A 24,068-nucleotide genomic window follows, 5' to 3' on the forward strand; every position below is an offset into this window, starting at 1 on the left:
CCTTGTGGCTCTAGTCACAGCACTAACTCAGTTCATACTACAACAGGGTCTGAAGATCTCCACCTAAGATGTCATCAACAGGGTTTGGAGAACATCTCCTTCAGGCTAGACTCTGTGAGGTAATTGACTTCTTATCCTGAGGAAGCCTTAAGAAAATGCAGAAGTTCAGCTGCTCAGTCAGAAAGGGTGCACTGACTACCACAGGAATCAAGAAGGCCAGTGTTTTTTTTTTGTTCTTCTCTTCATTTACTATTTCACCCCTACCTGCAGAACACCATTCTTCCTTCCTTTCTTCCAAGAGTTCTGTTTATTGATATTCCATGAGTGACAGTGACTTGTGCAAATACCAACAAGAGGAAGACTGTCATCCAGGCTGACAAAAGCAGCTTTACACTGGCCATCCCCAGAACATCAGCTTTCCCTTCAATCTACTGCCCACCAAAATGGTTCACAGCCCCATGCTGCAAAGCATACCAACCAAATGACCAAGGGCACACAGGAGAGACTCAGTATCAACAACAGACATCCATGTGGCCATAACACCTAACAAAATTCTCACTCCTCCCCAGCCAAAGCCACTTCCCCAATCTGTCTGTGGGTTTACAGGGAAGCCTTCATTAATGCAAAGAGAAGGGCATTTAAGTAAATCGTTTACTCCACTCAGATGGTTAATGTGAGCACAGAAGGATCTCCTGTGCCTTTCCCTGAGAGTATGTAAGTGTGTGCACTATCATGCTAACTAGGGCTGGTTTGAGATGGTAAAGCCAGTGTTTCCTCTTCTGACCATTTCTGGTGCCATGTAAGTGCCAACTGGCCAGCAGAAACCTTCACGCCATCCCATTAATGAAAGGTGAGTCAGCATACTATATCACCTAAGCCCTGCCTCACTGGGCTCTTTCAGCACCCAAGTCACTACTTAAATTCAGGTAGTCTGGATCATAGAGCTTTATCATTCACACCACACAGCTAGGTGCCACAGAAAGGCCTAAGGTAATGATCAAAGTGAGGAACAGGATTCTCTGAGAACAAAAGACACCAATTCTTAAACCTGCCTACTTTCGGAGGACAACAGAAGATTATGATTGGGTTTCCGATCATAATGCGTTTTTGACATGGATGCCAAGAAATTCACCTTAAGAGTGAAGCTTGACAGACCCATGTTGAGAACATATAATATGTAGTCACAATGGAAGATCTAATCATAATTTATTTGTTGTGCATGGAGATTTATCTTCCCCATGTACTACAAATTAGTCAAAAATAATTTTATATATATATATATAAAAAAAATATATATATAAAATGTATATATATATATATATATATATATATATATATATATATATATATATATTAAAAAAAAAAAACAGTACATCTTGTTTTGGCTTTAAAACTGGTAAAGCAATGGGGGGAGTGGCTGACGTTCTCATCTGTTTCCTGTGCAAGGGAAGTGGTTTAATTAAAAATTCCCTGTGTAGTTTAGCAGACAGTAGGTAGAAACAAGAGTGGAAAATGCCATTTCTACCTGCAACCGCTGTTTTCTGGTCAGCGCTTTCTGCTTTTAGTGCAGACCTTATCAGCTTGTAGGGAATGCATAACAACTGTTAAAGCATCCCTCTAAACGTTGTTAAGGTCGTGTCTCGCACTACAGTAGCACTGAACCTGGTTGCAATGTTTCTGATTTTGAGCATAACTGGCATACATTAATACAAACTGTCAGGGGAAGTGCAGCTCTTGCAAACTTATTTTGCATTTTTAAGTCATACTTAACAATATTTTTTACAAACAATGCAGACACACATTTATGTCTGCTTACTGTAAGCTGTACATTATGGAAACTGTTTTTTTTTTCTAAATATATGATTACCAGATGGTGAACCCACAAGAAAACGAAATGGATAATAAGGGCTGCCATAGCTCCCTGTGTATCAGCATATTTAAAACAGGTCTGCTGTGGTGGGCTTCTTTGACTCTCGATATGCTGATGAGGCTGCAGGATCTGCATGTCAATACCGACAGTGTGACAAGATCAGTTACATTACAGCAGTGGGAAGACACAATTACACTAGCAAAGTCCCTAAAAGTAAAACACCTACAGTTCAAGACAACATGAACACCAATACCATACCACAAGCATAATGGACAATGGCAGACTAACCATCACTTCAATATCCCCAATCACAATGTAAAACTGGATGCACTGTCATTGTACTAGGAGTCCTCCAGCTCTGCACAAACAGTTGTACCCATCTGGGCAGTCCTGCAAGTTATTAATATTTTATTTGCTTTCTGAATTATTAGTTTATGGTCGTTTTCGTGTACAACAAATTACTGTGATAACACGACAACATGCTCTGGTATAAAGCATGCTGCAAACGTTACTGGGTTGAATGTCACTTTTCACTGACAAGGCAATTCAGAGCACAACAGCCTGTGTTCTGTCTGAGGCAAGAGAACTACAGAATTTATTTTATGTTTTTATTATTTTTTTTATGGCACTTAATGTATTAATCCAATTTATTTAGATGAGGCTCACCTGTAGCTTATGTCCTTATTCCTAAATAACTACTGGACAAAGTACGTAGATGTTACACTCCAGTCATACAGCTGAACATGCACTCTTTGAAGAATGATTATTGGAAACAAACATAAGCAACCTACGTCTACATGCCCCGTACTAAGCAAATACTGCTCAAACCTCAAAGTACGCACTGCTCATTGTAAAAGCATACATAAAATGAAAGATAACTATCTGCCTCGGTTTAATAATTCCACCATAGCTACATCCACGCAAAAAAAATCTATCTCATCAAGGCCTCAGTTTTCACAAATAACCCAGAAAAAGTCCATAAGCAGTGCAGCAAACACATTTTTTCACTTGCAGGGTCATGTAATATTACCATTCTGCTAGATACTGGTCATTTACTTGGCAGAACACTAATCCCTCAAAACTACATTGACGTCCTAACCTCTCCTACTTCACTCAAATGTCAATTAAATTACACCCTATTATTTTCATGCCATCTATGTACCTGACTGATGCATTCACCCTCCATTTCCAAAAAGTAGCAAGTCTTTGCTCTATTAGTCCAATCTCCTTTTACTCACCTTCAGCAAACTTTTTGATACAGAAAGTTTTTACACATTTGTGAACATGTACCTAACAAGCAATTTTGTACCTAAAAAGTAGTGTTCATCTCAATTACCTGTATAGGCATGCTTGTTGGACAGCTACTCTAAACTGCCCATGCACATGTATGTCCTTGCCCACGTGGCCCAGGTTACAGATTAAAAAGGTCTGCAACTATCAGTTTACCTACACAGTTAAATGATGAAATGAACCAGTATATCACACATGTAGAAACCAGCACACATATGTCTGAAACTGTTTCATTAAAATGCTTTAAAAATTGTTTTGCCTTCTTACTGGCCAAAGGACGGAGGTTGCAGTAATGCATTTACATGGAGCATACTGAACTTGTAACACCAACATACCCTCATATTTTTTAGCTGCATAACCTTCAAGGGGAGCAACAGCAGCAACCCCTCCCTTGCTCACTCCCTCAGACAATGCCTTCCCTTATCAAAGGAGAATGCTTGTCTGGTAGGAGAATGCTTGTCTGGTTTCCTGTTTCAAGTCCTTGTATGACTTCATTCAAATTGGCACTGCTCACATAGACTTCCGAAAACAGCACCATCTTATGCAATGAATCGACTTCTTCCAGTAAAACTGGAACAGCATAAATATCAGTAACTTTCCAGCAATTATCTTACTTTCAAATTGCCACTGTCCTGTATTTTCCTCATAAATGTTAACTTTCTGTTTTTATTATTTTAGATAAATGTTATTTTTCTTAAGTCCCCCCTACACTTACATATGCTAAATCAAATTTAACTCAAATTTTGAAAGCAATGTACTCTTGCAATATCTGAAGTAGCACTGAAGGAAAAAGAGAGTGAAAAAAAAAAAAAAACAATGACTGATTTAGGTTTCCACAATACATACCTACCACCCAGATTCTGAAATAATCTTCGCTCAGAGAAAAAAATGTACTCTGTTCCCTGAATGCTTGAAGACTAGTAGACAAGCAGGTAATGTTTCAGAATCTGGGCATATGGGTGACTTGATGAGGCAACATGGTCTTTTCACCAGTGTCCACACCAAAAATAGCACAATAAATATAAATAACAATTAACTGAACTAATTTTATTTAATATTTACTGATGGGGTAGGGTGGACAGGTCCAGAGATCCTTTTCACCCACGATCCAAAGCTATTCAAGTATAAAGCTTTCAACAGCTATACAGACATAAATATCAAAATACATAAAATACAGTTACTACTCTACAATGTTTCTAGAAACTGTAATGTTATCTATCAAACCCTAGGTCACAACCTTTACAGACAGATCACTGAAATGGCCAGTGAGTAGTGTTTTGAAGGGAGTCAATGCTAAGCTATTTCTCATGATTTTAGGGCTGTATTCTCTACCCGCGGTGGTGCAGCGGTAGCGTTGTTGCCTCATCACAGCAAGAGGTTCTCCCGTTCGATTCTCGGCTGGAGTGCGGGAAGTGCCTTCTGTGTGGAGTCTGCATGTCCTCCCCGCGGTTGGGTGGGCGCTCGAAACACATGCGTAAATGGGCGTGCCTTCGTTGAAGGTTGAACAGCGAGCTGGCACCTCGGCGTTCGTGAAAATCTACTGCCAATCATTAGCGGACCGGAGTCCCGTTGTGGTGACACCTAACCGGGAAAAGCCAGAGACAAACATTCTATACAACAGGTGCAACTTTTGAGAATGCATGTTCAGATGTTGTGAAACAGAATGAAGGTCACCTAAAAGTGTAAGATCCTATACTTTGAAATACTAGTTTGTAATAGTAGGCCTTCATCTTTAAACATGAGTGTACCCTGCAAAGCAGCAAATAAATTTTAAAAGAAAAAAATGAATAGCAACTAGCCCAACAAAAACAAGGCATAATGCACCATATGTCCTCAACCAAACATACTAATGACAGCTCAAATCAGAAAACATGCTCTCATCAGCAAGTCCCAGAAGGAGCAAATGGATTCCCTCTCTCAAACTGGCTAATATGCCTTGTTTAATTCACTTATTAACCAGGAATGGCCAAAAGGAATGAGTACTGTTACTCTTTTTGGGATGGCCTGGAAGGATAAAATCTGGTTAAGATACCATCTCACAGCCACACAGTCAAAAGGTACAAAATGGCTGAATCAAATGTAGAACTGCACAACAAAGCTTGATAATACCTTATAGCCTTAGTCCTAAAATAACCAGCCATATTACCTTGCCTGCCAGGAGATAAAACTGAGACTCTAAGAAATTCATTAAGTCTCTGATGCTCTCTTTATCCTGTTCAGGGTTGTACAGAAAAAAAAAAAGAACCAATTCTGGTAGACACCTGGAGTAAGGCAGAAAACTAATCCCGGATGAGACAGCAATCCATTATACAGTACAAAGATACACACACTGACAAATACACCATATCATATCTACAGGCAATTCAGAGGACTGACAATTCACCCAATAGCAAGTATTTGGGATGTGACAGGAGGCAACATCACATGACAAAAATCCACATGGACAGCATCCCAGGTGTGAAATGAACCTGTGAACCAACATCTAGGAGTTAGAATGGCTAACCCCTGCACCTACGTGTTGCCCTGTGAAAAAATGAGTCATTGCACCTTTAAATGGGAACAGTGCATGAACAGGAGGAATCAGCATTCAGCAAGCAACAAATCCACAGTGAGGCCTTGCATAGGCATCTCAACACTTCAGTACTTATCTCTAGTCACAGCCAAAAATAATAAATGTACAGTGTACAAGGTGAAAAAGAGGATAAAGAAGCTTAAGCCATGTGAAGTATGAGACATACACAGCAATTGGCTTAATTATTTAGTGTATTTATTCACCAGAAAAATCCAACTTGGTAAAACCCATTTTCAGTGCAGGGCTAAGGAGCAAAGTTTCACAAAGAATTACTTTATTTATTTGTTTGTTTAACATTTGTTGACTGAGAAAGTCCGACTAGGACAGAGCCTATTTTTAGTGGAGGCTTGGGAAGAAATGCTCCAGACGCATGTCTATTATTGCTAAAACATACACATAGCAGATTTGTGTACAATAAAAGTACATGCAGCTTCAATTGCAAAAAAGCAGCAGCATATATACTTAAATAATATTTTGTTTACAGGAGGATAACCTATACCCCTAAATGTGACAAATCCCTACTTATACCTTAAATTTTCTTACTCTACCTTCTTCACTCACTTTGTTTTACTTCTATCAATTTCTCTCCACATGTACCATAAGCCTGTTTTTCTCTCCACTCATATTGTAATTCCTGTTTGTATTATACTAACTTACCTTTAAGTTCTCTGTAAATTGGCTAAAAATATCCCAACTATTAAATTATTGCTATATAACTTATATCTAGTCTTAACCAATGTTTTTTTCATATTATGACCAGTTTGGTCTAATTTAAACTGTAGTTTGTTTGTATTATTTTTAAAGACTGTGAAATTATTGTTCTTAAAATGCTTTGCAATACTTTGGAATGTTTTGAAATATAGTAGAACATGGTATGTAAGCAGTATTACTTGTTATATCAGTTAGTACTGCTGTTGTGCAAAGCACGTACAGCACATCATGACAGTCCTGATAAAGGGGATGACAGTCCTGATGAATGACTGGAAAGTCTAAGACAGGTTTCAAACACCATCTCCACCTACACTTCGGAACCCAAAACAGTGTCACAATGGTGGTATTGAGTTCTGGTGGGGACAAGATTGACATTAAAGACTATGAGTTGTGTGATGGATTTCAGAACTCATAATGGAAAAACTTAAAATTGTTATTGTTATTACCTGCATCAGATGATGACTAAATAACTGCATGGACACTGTTTCTCTCAAGAAAAAAAATTTCAGAATAACACTGAAAAACATCAATAAATGAAGAAAATGAAAGATGTAGTGATCGTCACAAATATTAAATGGCTATTACTCTGACATGGTAAAGAAAACCTGAAAATAGGACAACTAACAGACTATCTTAAATAAACAAAACACGCATATTAACCAACCTGTTAATCATACTCTCCTTATAAGCAATCAGCTCAACAACCGGCCTATCGCAGATTTTGCATCTACAGTGGCAGCTGAAAATGCTGCCTTGAACCTTCTGCTCCTCAGTACTATTAGGTTACTGAACTAAGCATACCAAAAATAAACCTCATTGAGAGATTTTTGTGTTCATCATTTTATTCAAAAATGCATTCTATCAGTAGAAATGAGCACAATTCTGAAATGAAAGAAGAAACAGACAAACAAAGAATTAAAAAATCATTTAATGACCTTTTGGCCAAGTCTATCAGCTGCCCTAATGGATAGGATTCATGTTTATGCATACTTTATCTGTGCTCCACTCCACTTTTTCCTCTACCACTTCCTCAAGAGGGGGTAATTTATGTATTTGTAACACTGACACAGGAAAAAAAGACTTCCTCTTGCATTCTGATAATGATTTAATGGCAAAAACTCCATATCTCAAAAGTGAAATAGCAGGACAACACAAAATAAACAAGTATAGGCAGACAGTATAGCTGAGGATTGAGGAAGGCATACAAGAATACAAGAAGGGGGAAGGAGACAAAGGGATGCTAGCAGCTAAATTCTTGGCTACAGTCAGTGACGACTAATGAAAACACAAAGCTTACTTAACCTTTTAAATACTTTGAAAAAGTTGCCAACTGTTTGAAGCTTACAAACTAGTATAAAACACGTTATGCAAAGTAAATATAAAACACAAGAAAGAAAATAGAGTGTATAATGAACAGAAAGAGGGGAGTACAGGAAGATTCCAGAGACAGGACAACCTCTGGGAGACAAACCTGTCTCTCCAGAAGTTTTTGTTGATCTCGGATATTAGATTCAGGCCTTTCGAGCATGTAATGCACGAGGAGTTAGACTTAGATAGGGAGCATCTCTAGTAGGGCAGGGTCCGAGGTGCCTTCTGTGCGAGACACAGATCACCTCTGAGCAACATGTATGATACCTAGTAGAGTGATTTGTGTCTCACACAGAAGGCACAGATCACCTCTGAGCAACCTGTATGATACATAGTAGAGTGATAGTGATTTCAGCCTGTCTGCATAGGACAGGTGTTGTAGGCCATGGATCCTCTTTGTGAGGTATTTCTGTGGCCTTTCAAGTTGGTGCAGATGTTTGGACAGGTATATACCAAATGGGGAATTATACTCAATTACTGGTCTAATGAGGGTAGAATATGGAGAGGTAATAACCTCCTTTTTTCTGGATGCAATCCTTTTACCTATGAGATGAACTAAGTAAAAGGCTTTTCTGACCACTGCCACTACATTGACGGTCAAATGTCAGGTTGTTATCAACCTGAATACCCAGGTCTCTCACCGCAAGTTCTGTGTTTAGTAGGGGACATGTTTTTGCTGAATGGTATTGTGACGATTGGGGAGAGATGGGCGAAGGCTGCCAGCCTAGTCAAATAGAATTTGATATATAATTCTGGCATTTGTAAATAAATGTAAAATACAGGCATATTTTCTTGAGTGTAAAAGAATACTGTGAAATGTGTAACTGCAAAATATGTGACAACATTGCACTCTACTGGCCCATTGAAGCATGTTGTGACCCTTTCATGTTAGAATTCGTATCCAGTGCGTCTGGATGAAGGTTTCATGCCAATTGTTTTAAGGCTAAAGTTTATGACCAGAATTTAGATGCGGACACGTGAAATGACTTATATTGTTGTAAGTTTCTGTGCAGGTGTTAGATTGCTAAATAATGCAGTTTGTGGCCTGAGAACTCCAGACTGTCAAAAATTATGTAATTTGGGAGGGCCTTAGTATTTAAACATTACTAACAAACATGTCTCTATCTCTCACAAGAGACTTGGAGCATTTTGATCTTTGATATCTAACTCAGCACTCTGCCTAAGCTAGCATGTAAGTTTCTAGCACTGTGATTTCTTGTAGGAATAGTTAAAGCTAGTAAAGATTAATTGGGTATTTTTCTTTGAAATCAGACCTGTCCTACTGTATTATTTTAAGTTTCTGTGTGATCTCTGAACTCTTAGATATCTCTGTGATGTAGTAGTTTTATCTTGTGTTTTAATTATTTATTATTAAATATTTTTAAAACCTTCTACCTGTGGCTGGTTTATGTATAGATAAAGTATGCTTTAGAGTACATTATATATTTATAGAGTTTACTGTAAGCCCTTCCAACAAGCCTAGACTGAATAGTCACACTACCACTGGATAATAATATTGCACAGTAATAATTGGACACCCTTTTAAGGGCCTTTTAGTAGCTGATATTATTAGCTGGGTGGTGGCAGGGATTACTACCGTATGGTCTGTGTAAAGGGGCACAGCTGGAAAATCTGTGTCAGCCTTTCCCATGAGTGTCTGTGAAGTTGTATAAATACTTATCTCAAAGTGTGTGTCAGCTACTTGGGCAGGGACACAAAGCACTGGTTGGACAGAGAGGGTACTGGAGGTTCTAGCTTGCCCAGCTAGGCTGAGACCTGGACCCTATAGCTGTGCCAGTGGGGAGTCTTATTGGGGACCTGGTGAGCAAGGGAGCAACCAGCCCCAGACTGACTGTGATCTCTGTGTGCACTTAAGGGAAATTGTACTTTACTGTGTGTATTAGTTATCCTTTCCTCCTTCTAGAAGAAGACGTCCCTGGTGTTAGTGGTGAGGATTGAGGCTCCTTGATTGCTGGTCCAGGGCACGGTCGTTACAGGTATGATTATACAATTTTTTTTCATTTTGCTTCAGGCTATGACTTTGGCATCAGTCATTAGTTGTTGTGAGACCGTCTTGCAGTATGTTAACCTCATTTGGGGAGTCAATGACATCACCCAACTTAGTCTTCCACAAACTTGGTCAGCCACAGACCTTTTGTCTTTGCCTGGACATCGAGAAATAGATGCCAAATAGTAGGGGTTCCAGGACAGATCGCTGGAACTCCACTAGTTGCAGGTCTGCTATCAGGAGATGGAGTCACCTATTTTGACCTTGAGGTCCTATTAGTGAGCCAGTTGGCCACCCACCTGATGAAATAGGGATTTACATAAAGTTGTGTTAGCTTTTCGATGACGCCCGAGTGGGGGATTGTGTCAATGGCCTTGGCCAAGTACAGGTAAGCTGTATGTACTGACTTTCCTTCATCCAGGGCCTTGGTGAGTCTCAAAGAAATCACCCAGGTTAAACAGGCAAGACTTGCCCTTGATGAATCCGAACTGAGTGGGGTCAAGTGCTTGGAGATTGCCTACGTCCTTGTTTATGAGATCCATAATAATACGGTCCATTACTTTACAGATCAGACTTGTCAAACTAATGGGGCAATAGTTTCTAGGGTCAGTAGTGGCACCATCTTTGTGCAAGGGGATGACAATGGTAGTTCTCTATTCTGCTGAGAAGAAGCCTGTATTTAGGCTGTGGCTGAACAGGGTGTTCAATGGTGAAGTCAGTACTTTCTGGAAAAAACATCCTGGGACACTACCAAGTCCCATGGAAGCTGTACTATTTGCCTTGGATTAGGGCCTTTAACACTTGATCTATGGAGATGTGAGGTACGGGACAAGTATTGGAGATGCTGAAAGGGCCTTTGAGGGGGACATGGGAGGTGACGTTTGCGCTGAAGCTATCTGCTAGCAGGTTGGCTAAGTCAGCAGGGTCAGTCTAAGTGATTCAGTGATCTAATTTGCTTGTTGAGGCTGAGGAGTGAGTTTTTCCAATTTGGAATTTGTTCCTTTTTACCCTGGGACAACAGTTTCTTTCTTTTGTTGTAAAGCCTGTTGATAGAGGATGTCCACCAAACAGGTTTGTGTTTCCTTGAGCAGCAGGTTTTAGTTCTGTTGGGTATGGCTGAGTTCATGATAAAGTCTTAAACTAAATAGCTGTTGCTTGCTAAAAATCTGCAAAACATCAAGAAATAAAGACAACGAAAGGTGAAGTGACCATCATTATAAATATTACATAACTATCAAAATTTTGGCAGAGTAAAGACAATCTGATTACAATGAATCTTTCAACAGCCCTTCACTATAGCTACCTTGGAGCATATTCTATGAGTGTCTCCAATTTCACTTTAATCTGTGGTTCCAAAGTCTTTGCCTATAATGCCCCAAAGGGCTTGGGATGTTATCTTTCATTGGATCTACTGCTTTCAGATGCTTTCATTTTTCAAAATGCTCTTAAGGACATATCATACTAAGTTGTACAGCTGTATCAGTCTCGATGACAGCACACAACAGCAACTCTCCTTCTTACGTGATATCATCCTTAGCTATAAATCACACTCCTTTAACTGGATTAGCATCAATTAAGCATCTTAAAACATCAGTTTTCAGGGAGACCACCACTATCTCACCACTCTTCACTTCAGTACTCAGTGTGACCCTTAAAAACACAACCCCTTTAGCTTATTTCTTGTATACTAATACACCCCCCTGCTCAAAATTATTTTAGCCACTGAGATTATTTATAGGTATAATTTGTTAAAACGGTCAACAGAGGTGTTTATTTTACCAAGCTCTAGCCAAAACAAAGGCAGTCAAATACAACAACAAATAGGCTGCCTCTAATGAGTTATCCATGGCATAACTTCCAGGAATTAAGAAGTTTATTTCTTTTCTTTTTTTTTATTTTATACAACTCTGCCCCGCAAACCAAGAATAACCAACCCACGCTACTATGTAAAAATACAGAAGAGCATTTAAATAAGTCTTAGGCAACTGATCTATCAAATTACCAACCAATTTCCATCATATCACCTTTATCCAAAAATCTCGAAAGGTGCATTTGTACTCAAATCCTAAATCATCTCTTATCCAACAATCTTCTAACTAACACCCAACATGGCTTTCGTCCTAATCATACCACGACCACAGCCCTAATCAGTTTCTGCAACACAATTAACCAACACCAGAATTAAGGTAACTGTATTTCCTATATCTTTCCAGACCTCTCTAAAGCTTTCAATACTGTCTGTCATAAACTCTTAACTGTTCTAACTGAATGCAGTCTAAGCTACCCCACTCTTGCCTGGTTCCAAGACTAGTTGTCAGGTCGTAAGCAAGCTGTCAAGTGGTAAAATAACCTATCTCCTCTTCTCCCTAGTACTTTAGGGGTTCCCCAGGGCTCCATCCTTGGTCTCATTCTCTTTAATTTATTTACTAACAACCTTCCTACTACCACCCTACATGCTACACTAGCACAATACGCTGACAATTCAACCCTAATCTGTTCTGCCCCAGCCCTCCAAGAACTCCAAAAATAACACAATAATCCTTCTCAGCAGTCAAAACATGGTGGTCTATATCAGAACATCGAAGTGTCAGAACTTCGAATGTTCTAATATCGAACCCAATTCAGCGAACGCTGACAACATTGTACATTCAAAACAGCAAAATTTTTTCCTAGGGAAAAAAATTGCTGTTCTGAAACACATACACACAACACAAGCACACCAAACAAACAGCAATCCACACACATACACCTAAAATCTTACATCTAACCCTACACTAAACTGTACATACACCACTAACTATCCCCTTACCTTAACCCAAACCCTAAGGTCAGTCACTATTGCACACTCACCTCACCGGCACCCTAACCCAAACTCACCTACCCCGCCCTAACCCTCACATCCACACAATCGCACACTTACCTGAACCCGACCTGTAATGTTCCACCACAGTGCTGAAAATAGTGAAGCGACAGAAACGGACAACCAAATGCTTTCCATGGGAAAAATTTGGTTTTCTGCAGCTTCACTATTTTCAGTGTTCGCTGAATATGGTTCGATATTAGAACATTTGGTGTTCTGAAACATCGATGTTCTAATATAGACCCAAAGCTCATACTAAACCCAAACAAAACTAAACTTATGTTTTTCTACCCCACTAAAGGCTCAGATCCAACTCCTTTTAAAATAACATCTAGCAAAAATACCTCTATTGCACCAGTCCCCCAAACTAAACTTCTAGGTGTCATAATTGATCAAAACACGAAGTTTCGCCTACATATTGCCCAAACAATAAAAAAAAAAAGTTCACTAAAACTGGGAACCCTATATAGATGCAAAAATTACCCCTCTAACAACACCAAAAATCACTCCTCCAAGAGCCGACCCTGTCTCCACACTTCTCTATGCATCACCCATACCACTCAACCTCAATAAATCAGACTTGGCCAAAATAGACAAATGCTACAACAAAATAGCAAAGTTTGCAACAGATTCAACCTTTAGGACCCATCACTGCCAAGCCCTCAAACTATCATGGCTAGAACTACCTAACTTGATCACAAACTTAACCAACTTTATTAATCTACCAACCTGATAAAACCCCAGGTCTACAAGGCCTATTAAATCAATACTTTAAGAAATGCTCACAATGATAAAAATAGTGCAGGTAACTCCCTTTACTCCAGCTACATAGTAAAAATCTGGAACACCATATCCCTTAACATCAGAACTACAGCCAACAAATCTATTTTCAAAAACATCCTCAAATCCCATTTAGATAGCTCATGGACACGCAACTGCACCAACACAGGCTAACCTACTTACATTACTTTTTATAACATTATCTTTTTAAAAACTGCATCTTTTTTCAAATAAGTAGATCCAAGATGCTAAACTTATAATGATATCAATTGTACCCCATAACAAAACATTTTTTTTCCTTAGGAAGCCTTTTTTTATAACTAGCTATACTACACCATACTACACTACATACAAGTAAATAGGTCCAATACTGCTGTACTAGTATTGTTTCAAAATGCTCCCCATTAACTCCACCTATTTTCCAGCTTTCTTATACATTTCTTATACACCTGACTACCAGACAATGCCTCAGTTCATGGAATAATGTGTACATAGTACTATGCTAAAATCACATGGTAACAAAGGAAGCCGGCTACTCAACAATGTCATATGCTTCACTTACTAAATACTATTATATACAACTGAATTGTGTACAACTGCAAGGTACTTCAGGCTATGTTTAACAGATCTCGCTAAACCATCCAATGGTAGTGCGTTTAAAAATCAGTGCACCAAATGTCAGTTTTCCTCTTCTCCTTTTTAAATCTGAGTATAACAACCACATTTTGTGAAATGTTCTCTCAGTTTCTATTTTTGATTGTCACATGCTGTATTTGCAGTCCTCCTTACTTTTATGTTATGTGTTTCTTAAATACTTACGTTATTTGTATTATTGTACTATTGTTAATGGAGCTTTTCTCCCCGGACCTCCACTGAAAACAGGCAACCTGCCCAGTTGGATTTTCCTCCTAAACAAATGCAAAATAAAATAAAATAAAAATGCACATGAAACAGTTTCTACAGTGTGCATTGCTACTTAATCCATTATCTTATCTGAGATGCAAGACAAAAAGCAAATAGCAGTTTCACTGTTACAGTCTTTATTTCCTTCTGTATACTGTCTAATAAACAAATATCGCCATGTGCCAGTCACCTAGTACAAATCACGAAACACTGTGTCTGGACAGAACACGTTAACATTAACCTGAAAAAAAAAAAACGTAAGCTTAGAAAATATTGAACTCTCAATCCGTCTAGTCTTGTCACTTTCCAACCTACATAAGCTGCAAACCCACATGTACTGACAAAACACATTAACTGCTTTATGTCTACCCATGAATTCTTCAGTTTCTTTATTAGTATGGTTCCCACTACTTCCTCAGGAAGTCCAAACAATGCATTCACCACCCTCCACATTAAAATATATTCCATATCTCAGCCTCGAACTGTAAACCCCCAAATCTTTAACAGTAAACACATATCACAAACACCTACTGGACTATGACGCTTAAAGCAATATCACTAACTCATAATATTAAAAAAGTAAATATCTAAAAAAGGGCTAATTCTCCGTAAGTGTTAACCTTTAACATACAAATACTTAGCAACTACTCTGAAACTTGCTGATTAGGTATAATTTTGTGATGTATATTCTACCATACTGCTAGTACCAAAATGTACTTCAAATAAAGCACTGGTTACATATTAAGCCTAGTGCACAATAATTTTCTTTTGTTGGTCATACGTAACGTATCATCAGAATCCATTATTGTCAACACCTGGAAAGGCCATTTTCTCGGGGAAGTCAAGGTCACAGTTCAAAATATCCTCAAAATATGCCCTGAAGCAATGAATGCCTGAGTTATGGTTAACAAAACAAAGGCTCTAGCTAACTGTACCTGAACAGCAAGTATTCTGTCAGTTCACAAGAAAACTAAATTTTCACAGGACCACACAGAAATGATTCTGCACCCTTTCTTAAAGCACAATTCCCATGCATGGGCTGCTAAGATGAGGCTACCGTAACATTACTGCCACAACTGAGACTGTGTCCTTTATATACTCAAATACCTTAAATCAGGCAACATACCTGCATTCTACATTACTGACACCTCCAATGTTCAAATTTCTGTAACATATTTGAACCTTAGTATAATATGCTTGGTCATGTAGGTAAACTATTTATTGGCAATACAACAGGAAACTAACAAAACAATTAATCTCACTGTTTACACTACGAGCACCAGTAGAGTTGAAAATCAGTGCACCAACAACACTACCCAAAATCAGAAACACACCTAAAGTTACACAGACAAAATGTTTCAAAGAGCACAATGTGATCTTAAGACTCGTAGTGTGCACACTTTCTTCCAACTGGAAGGCAGCTATCGGTGACACAAGCGTGAACAGTGAATAAGGACCTAACTTTAAGGCTAAGAACACAAATGTATAAGACAATACAATGGTTTTACATCTGCACCCATATCATCAACACTGGAAAAAAAGGATATTTCAATGCTAGGATCCTAAACCATAAAGGTTATGATAGACTGAGCAGATTCTTGTCATAACAGAAAGAAGTGACACCTTATATGTAAAAATGCAATCAGATGCACTGAAAAACCAAACCAAGGGTGCCTGTAGTAAAGTAAAACTCTTCAACCTCACCAAGTTCTACAAGAAATGAAAGCAAACAATAAAGTAAAAGCAACAATATTTACATATAATAAAGCAAAAACACTTCTGGTACTCATCCTCGCTGATAGGAAAGGGGTAGGATGGCAATGAAACCATTCTTTGAATCAGTAAATGAAAACAGAACTGTACACATCTGGGAAGCTCCATGGCCTATTCCTTTAGTGTATTCCCTACTCCTGTGACATGATAAAAGTAATATGTAACCCCAAAATCTTGTTTGCAATTTCACCTCTGTGTATTATGTGTGCCTGGCAAACAAACAATAAACCTTAACACCATACAGTGCATCTTTCTACATAAAGAAATGCAGTTCATTGAAAAAGAAGTACACACTGCACTTGTTAAAGAAGCACTAAATAATCTTTAAACTGGCACATGTTACACAGTACAACAATCTAATGCCAAGTGCAAAGTCCAGAAATGTTCTGCAATACGCGCAAATACCGAGTACTGCATTTATCTAATACATGTGTGTACACACAAACAATCCAACCCATTACTATCTGTTTCTTTGTGCAGTGAAATTCAATTAACTGTTAATACTCAAAATATTCAAGCAATGATTTGTGCAATAGTTTTTGTATAAGTAAAGACTTTCACAAATATTCACAAAGCCCTTACAGACAAGTGGGTAAAAACTGGATTATTCACTACAGGAATTCAGTTACTTAACATTAAAAACTACACAAACCACCACTTCCAGACTTCTACCAATTCTTGTAGTTTCACTATCTAAATACGGGAATCTCCCTGCCACTTTCAAAATGTTTCAGGTTTAATCTATCAGTCAAGATATTTTAAACATATTTAGGACTAACTTGTTCACCAGCCTTGTGAGGAAGACAAGCATGTAAGCAGCAAAGTTTAACAGCATTCCCACTTGGAGTTGAAAAGGTCAGCAATAATGTGTCTCCAAGACTCAAAGCACACACCTTGAGCAATCAGTTGGTACAGCACGTAGAAGCAAATAGTACCTCCCAGTCAGAAGAGGTGGAGTAAAGCATGGTGGGGCAGTCACAGTGGGCCTGGCATAAAGCACTGTTCTTCCAGAAAACAGCTTGAAACAGGAAAGAGCGCACACATGCCACTTGGAATGTGTGACGCAAACCCAGCCTTGAAACAAAGAACAGGAAACAGCCCTGACCGACTGTGAAGTGAAAGGGGGGGGGGCATTTACTCAGCCCTGAATAACCTTCTTTACATGACAGATGGAATTCTGTACAATATCAGGGGTGGAGATGTCATTCTCTAGGGTGTTGGCAGTAACGCCACAGGGAGGAGGGGGTCAAAGAAGTCCACCCAGTAAATAAACACTACAGAACTGTAGAAGGCACAATGTTGCTTTTAATATTTTCAGATAACCACAAAAAGATCTGCTGCTTCAAACACTAACTTATTTTTACATGTCACATAGTTCATAATTGTGAACTGTAAGAAGTCTCTTTTTTTTTTGTCAGAATTGTCTTGCTGAAGTGGTTCTAAAAGTGACGCTAGTAATGGAAGATCTAATAATCTGCAGATAAATACTCCAACAGCAGCAGATATCCGCATGTCAGAAGTATGTACATCCCACCACCACCACATCTTGAAAACAAGAGAACAAAAACTTCACCGCAGTTACACCATCCTTATTATACAAGCACTGAACGCAGTAACATGAAGACTGTGTATTTATTGGAGAATTGTATAACTATTTGTATTCCACTTCTGCAAGAACAAAATTATGTAAAAAGTTCTTCTGACTGAGATTAATTTTAATACAGTAAGGTACGTGAGTCACAGTATTCACAGTCTGAAATAGCTCTTTTAAATGCAGCTTGAAAGCTGCTCTCATTGAATTTACCTGTCACAACATTTAGTAAAGTACAAGTGTGTTGCCATACTACATCATTTTAGCATTAATGGAGATTACCTCTACTATTGAAATATTGCAGTAATACAGCATGGGATTTCACTGCTAGGAAACTCTATATCTTTTCCAAAGCATCCTGTGCAAGTTGCAGTACAAAGTAATGTACCTGCATATATTTTTTACAGTCTCCAGTATGCAAAATTAGACTACCCTCCCATTACACAAACGCACACTCAAACAGTTCCATTCCAGGTAATTTACTGGTTAAGCATACTCTTCAGGTATGTAAAAAAGTGTACCAGTTATATGGATAGATTTTACCCTGTACGCTTAGGTATGGTCCAAATTAAACATCTGTACCCCCAGTGTGCTGGTATGTGAATGCACAATTCTACAATCCACTGTCTAACTTGAAGACTAAGGAAAAGTCTCACAACTTCACACTTAACTTTTCCCATAAGAAATATACACAACAGGCATGTATGCCTTTCTAGCAAAACATCTGGTGATTATATAAATGGCATAATAAGCTGACACTTAAGTGTGCAAATTTTTTTCTGTGGATTCATACATAGTACAATACGAAGGAAAAAGGATAATGAGGAAATCAAACTGAGAAGGCGGACATACTGAATTAAATGATGAAAAGTCTGGCATCCCAAAAAACAATGTTTTCTCAACAATCACTTGCTCCTACAATAAAATTAAAACCATTCCAATATATGCAGCATTACAAGAACCAAACTCCAGAATCTTTAAATTAAACAGCAAGACATTCCATCATGTAAAATAAAACGTCTGCAAAATTATTTTTCATCTGGTAAAATTGGCACACTATAAGCATAACTGTTCTTCACAGTGTACTTATCTAAACTTTTAAAACACATAATATGATTCTTAAGCCATAAGCACGGTTATCTTATTTTGCTAAAGGAATGCATTTAAAGATAAAATGGTAGGATACCTACTTCAAAGAGATGTGTTGGCAAAAAATAAATAAATAAAACATAAAGCCTTATGAAGTCACATGCTCAAAACAGTACCATCTCCTGAAATTACAAAATACACAACAAATCGTCCTGGATACAGATATGGGGGCAAGTCCCCGCACACTCCTAATTTCTAAATACACCTACTTCAAACTTGCACAAACATGAAGAAGAGGGAGAAAGTGGAAAACAAATGTAAATCTAATTTTCCCCATCCTCTCTGACTCCATAGTTCAATCAATGCTCAACTTAGGCAATCCTGATCTAACAAAACGTCATTTATAGGAAAATTTTGTTTCAGCATAATGAGGCTGGCTATCCTGGGCTATCACAGTGAGAATGTTTTCTGTTAAACCCAAATCACATGCAACAGTGGGTGTAAACAGCGCAACCTTCCAGAACGGATTAGTCACACAAAGTGAAAACCCCTAAAACAATGCAACAGGTATTTTTTAATAGCAGCTTCACTTTGCTGCAGAATTTGCCACGGGTCACTGAGCTGTTCATGTAATTCTTAGCTAATTAATGGAATTCTTGAACAAGTTACACGCTGCAGTGCAAAGACCACTCAGAGACCTGCCACATGCTAACAAGGTAGCACAGGGGGAATCATACATTAAAGGATACATTCTGGCTGATTATACTCTGTGCAAGTGTAGAATGTTAACAGTTTTAGCAGCCTACAGACATTTCCTGAACCTTTTCTGAGGTTGGGAGGGTGGCTTAATGGTTAAGGTACTTGCCTTATAAACACAAGGTGCAGGGGTTGAGTCTCCCAAAGCATAATTGGCTAGGATTAAAATGGCTCGCAAGGGCAGTTAGCTTAGTACTAACATATGAAATATCAAATAAAAAAGAATAAGCCAATCACATTAGAAACATTAGATATTACTTAAGTAGAAATACAGGCAGAAAAGCTGTCCAACAAAAAAATAAATAAATCTTAACAGTATCAGTCAACACTTCAAAATAATAATAAGCAATGCAGAAAAATCTCTCTTCATTCAGTGCAATACATGCAAATTCATAAATTAACCATAGTGCAATACTTTTAACGTTCACAGTGTAATACTCAAATGTCGCTTTCTGTGCAAGGATCAATGCAATGTCTTAACCAAGTACCTGCGCAATACTAAAGTCTCATGCATGTAAGTGTTCAGTTCAAAAAGTGTTAAAATGTTTTCTAATTATGTGCAATATTAGTCTACCTGAATGTCTGTGAAATAATAGTGAGGCGTTAAATGTGTAAATGTATGTGAAAATAGTCTATATGTTGTCTGCACATTGTGTGGAGACACGGAATTTTGTTCAGTTTATACACTTGCATGATTTCTGAATGACAATAAAGTTTACTTTGACTTTTATGACTTTGAAAATGTTTGTTTTAATGTGTGTGTGTACTCTCCACACTTTTGTGAGCAGCTTTACATACCATAGCAACTATAAATGCTAGACACAGACTATCAAGAACACATAATTAACAATATAAACAACACTCCACCTCTCAATGTCATTTAACATTATTTATTATTATATTCAATATATTCCTCTCACATCTCAAAAGTATGAAATTCCATTACCCCTCAATCTAACCCTACCACCCCAAACTATCTTTATACACTCTATCCCATCCTCCTCTAAAATGACTACTTGGTCAGTAATTTTCTGTCTTATACTATTATGTCTACTTGGTCACACATTTCTGTCTCTTAACATGGCACTCCAAGTGATGCCTCGCAATAATATATGACTTTCTAAGTTACGAAAATACAAATGGACTTAAAAAGTTAAAAACAGCACCTAATATCTCCAAATTCATCCTAGACAAATAAATGTTGTGTAATTGTGTTCCTCATTCCCTGCCGCTCCATGTATCTTTTATCTGCTAAGTCACTCGGTTAAGGAAGGCAGCTCCAAACAGGATCACTATACCATACGGATACATGAATGTCAAACAGAAATGCAACAAAACAAGATACAGATACCAGAGTCACTAAAAAACAGAACATATACACAAAAATCAAGGCAGTAGCAAAATGTTTACTTCTACAAAATGAGCAGTATTACACTACCACAAGAGGTCACAAATGTTCATCTGATCTGCTTGCAAGTTTGTAAATTGTCCCAAAAAGCAACAACAGAGCTGAAAAATTAAATCTGTTAACCAGTCACACAGTGCTGCTCTTGTTAGCAGCGGTAAAATCTGATAGACTAGTACAGCAAAGTTATGTGAAATGATGAAAACCTTGTTGTGTTACAGAAAAAAAAAAAAAAAACGGCTGCACATAATGACATCTCAGACGCTATAAAAAATCAATATTATATTTTGTAATTATGAATACTCCAAATGCTATTATTATTTTACTTTAGAAAACAATAGCATGACAGGGGTAGGATGTGGTGCTTTAACAGCCCAAAAATGTTCAAAATACATAATTATTAATAAAAAGTCTTACTTTTCCAGCATTCCCAAGAATTTAAGAACGTTATAATTATGATCTTTCAGGGGTATATTTGATCTGAAAAAAAATTTGAGTTTCAGCACATATTATCTTAAACAGATTACAGCAAATGAAAGAAACTGTAACTTCAGACTTGTGTTAACTGTTTCTGTCTTCTGTGCCATGTATTTACTATATTAGTTGTCATATGCTTAATTTGCAAGTGTTCTTGATACTGGGATCAAATAATCCAAAACCAAAATCCAACCTGAAGCATCTGTGAAGTGTATGAATTTATTTTATCTATTCACTTTCTGCTGACCAGACTGCACCTTTGTACTGTTTGTTGATTGATTAAAACGTTAAAGTTACAATCACATCAAAGCAGGTTCGGAACATGCGACAGGCTGGACTTCTTTCCATCCTTTCAATACCTTGAAAAAAACATACCCACTGTCTTAGGAACTTTCTCTTAGTTACAGAGTGCAAAACACTGCGTACAAAAACGAGTCCTCCAAACGGGTTACACTTTAAATGTACACTTAGTCTTAGCCGTTCGTCTGCCAAGATGGACAGTTGTAAAATAGGTCTGTTATAAATATATTACATATCTTCTACAGTTCTACTGCAACTTTGCAAATGCACGTCTTTGATTTTAGTTATGAATGGATGACGGGGTAAGAGTTTGGGTAACAACCACAGCTTCTTGCTGCTCTACTTCTTTGCCTTGTCAGCCCATTTTTACTCAGTTCGCACATTTTACACTCTTCGATGCAAAGGGTCTCCTTCGAAGTAGAAATAGCACATTAGAAAACACGTTCCACGGAATGACACACTATGTAGGGAGAAAATTTAAGATTAAAAACCAATGCACACACTTTGTGACCCCTGCAGGAGTCGGAAGGCGTGAACAAACGAACCCCCAATTCAATATGAACAACGTACTTCTCTTCTCGAGGTTATTCAAATCGACAGAGATGCACACAAAACTATGGACAGAAGGATCTGTCAGTCTTCCGCATACTGAAGAAGACGTGTTAATGTATTTTCTCTTGAATGTCTTGACATCCTAAATCATCATTATTACTATGCAAGTCCACGTTCAAGTGTATTCCACGAGCGCATAATTCCCAGCCATGTGATAATGACTAAAATTAAGATGCTTGTTTTGTTGTAGCATTTCCAGAACAGGAAAACACGAGCGAAGACCTCTGCTCTGCCACCTCTATCCCAACACATTCACACAACAATGACACAAAATTATAACGTATAACTTCTTCTTAATTTGATAAAATGCCCCCCCCCCCCAAAAAAAAAGTCCCGCTATCCTTTCAACAACAAAGCCCAGTTGTGGTCTGGAAATAAAGTCTAATGTGCTGAATAAGCTATTGTTGTTTAAATTAATAAAAAAAATGCTTTAAACATGATATTGTTGTCAAACCCCCCCGCGCCACACACACACACACACACACACACACACACACACACACAACTTTATACACCTAAAGGAAACAAACCGCTTATGTGTCTCGTGGCAACCGGCTGAGAACGAAATTAATTCAACAACTTATGTCACGATCAAGAGCAAGTAAGTGTTCTGTCCTTCCAAAAGCTGAACTATCTTAAAACAACAACATTAAGAAACAATACTGCAATTCACGTAGAAATCACCAGGATATCATCGTCACCTCTCGTACTGGCCATAATAATAGGTATCCTGTTTCGTTATAATTCCCTAAATGTAGCTACACATATGACCTGTAAAATGATACAGTGAAAAAAACAGCGTATTGGACGCGCAGCGCAGTACTCACTTCTCAGTACAGGAGACAACTTAACAATACTGACAACTTGGTTAAGTCGTGGATTCAGCTGTAGCCCGTCTTTAACCACTTTGGTTTATTCGCGGTTCTATACAGTCTTAGTCAAATCTCCTAAGTTCACCTCTGGGTTATGAGAAACAGCTCCCCCAGTCCCGATACTACACTCCAAATCGCCACGTGACATGAACTGCACAACAGGATAGCGCAAGCCTTAGGGCGGAGGTGGGTGGAGACGCAAAAGGGCTGTGCCCTGCCCTGTTCCCGCCCAACAGTTAAGCACTTCTGTGTATTCGACACCACAGCCAGGTCCCCAGGGCGCGCGTGCTTCATGTTGCGTCACTAGAGTCACTGCCTCTTTTGTCCATCGCCCCAGGACAGTCAGCCGCACCCCTCTATCCCGCCACGCCTATTGTCCTTCTGCCAGAAACAAACAATTGCCCCCCCACCCCGCGAACTTTCCGGGAAACTTATCTGTTTTTTTTTTCATACTGTTATGAAAGGTCAGCTAATGCGCTATTTTATGTTTCGGTTACAGTTGTTTAATTGTTCGACTTTGATGAGTTCTACTTCGCTTAAACGTAAAAGTGTAATAATTTTGCATTACAGTGGAATGAGGAAAGTTGTGTGGTCAGTTTAAACTTCTTTTGAGGAAGGGGGAGGTGATTGCTATACGTTTATTTTTATAGTATGTACTGCTACGGTCTCTTTCGAAGAGGCACCAGAAATTGAGAGACGCCCTCACTGTTAGCACTTTTACATTATGGTGTATAATTTAAACTTGACTTTTGCCTGCACTGCGGATGTTGAGACAGCCATTGTTTTTATATTGGATGTTTGCAGCATCCTTCCTAAACATCGCTCCCACCC

General features: G+C 38.3%; 1 protein-coding gene across 1 annotated transcript in view; it reads right to left on the minus strand.

Moving 5' to 3' along the window:
• Positions 1-23,358, minus strand: part of KLF3 (Kruppel like factor 3) — a 184,375-nt gene extending 161,017 nt beyond the window's left edge. Inside the window, exon 1 of the mRNA XM_044062142.1 lies at positions 23,193-23,358. The gene's annotated coding sequence lies outside the window, so the exon portion shown is untranslated. The remainder of the gene's footprint in view (positions 1-23,192) is intronic.
• Positions 23,359-24,068: the final 710 nt, after the last annotated feature.

The sequence above is a fragment of the Protopterus annectens genome, chromosome 2.part1, assembly GCF_019279795.1.
Source record: "Protopterus annectens isolate FY-2018-M chromosome 2.part1, PAN1.0, whole genome shotgun sequence".
Classification (NCBI taxonomy): Eukaryota; Metazoa; Chordata; order Ceratodontiformes; family Protopteridae; genus Protopterus; species Protopterus annectens.